Source organism: Branchiostoma floridae, chromosome 8 (assembly GCF_000003815.2).
Source record: "Branchiostoma floridae strain S238N-H82 chromosome 8, Bfl_VNyyK, whole genome shotgun sequence".
NCBI lineage: Eukaryota > Metazoa > Chordata > Leptocardii > Amphioxiformes > Branchiostomatidae > Branchiostoma > Branchiostoma floridae.
In genome coordinates, this window is record NC_049986.1 from 23,160,136 (window position 1) to 23,160,995 (window position 860).

Below are 860 nucleotides of genomic sequence, written 5' to 3' on the forward strand. Positions count from 1 at the left end.
AAATTGTAAGTAACTTTAAACTGCCAGAGTTTCAGCCCAATAAGACACTCTCAGCGCCAGGGTATGAACAGACTGACCAGACAGACGAAAATAAATCCTCGAACAAAGTTCAATCGTATCTTCCGGGTCTGGCAGGAAGTTGTTAAACTAAAATAAGAATAGGCTCGATGGTTTATTGCATACAAAGTAAAACAGTTTAACAGTTTTACAGCTTGAAGAAAACAAACGCTCCTACAGTACCTGCACCTGCTTGATAATTATTAAATCGTATGCCCTACTTGAATAAAAAAAGTTCATTGCAATAATAAATGTACCCACATCACAAGGAGCTTATACTTTTTTAAACTTACACCTAGTTATCGTACTGAAAATTGTTAATGACATTACATGAAGTCATTCAACAATTTTCAGTCATGATGAAAATTTTCTGAATGGAAGGTGTGATTATTGTCATTTTCTGAAAAATAGAAGCAAGCTCTGTTTTTACCTGGAGTCAATTCACAATACCAGTCCACTTTGGGGGATAATGTACTGTTAAGAGGATGTTCCATTTTTGCGCAGGGGTGATTTGGAACAGTCCAATGTTGCGTGGGAAGGGGTATGGCTGAAATATGCTGTATTTGCTCTTAAGCAAATGTCGGCCTTTCTAGTTACTCTTTCTGATAGCAAAGCAGTCTTTGATATATTTGCCTATCTTTGCATTATGGGAGTTGTGCATCCAAAGATAGATACAAATCTGTCTGTAGCATCGAGTCTCTTGAAATCTGCTGTACTGGATTCGAGAAATGCGTATAGCTCATTACGTAAAATAGCGTATCTAGAACATTCCATTAAAAATAGGCTACGTTACACCATGATCA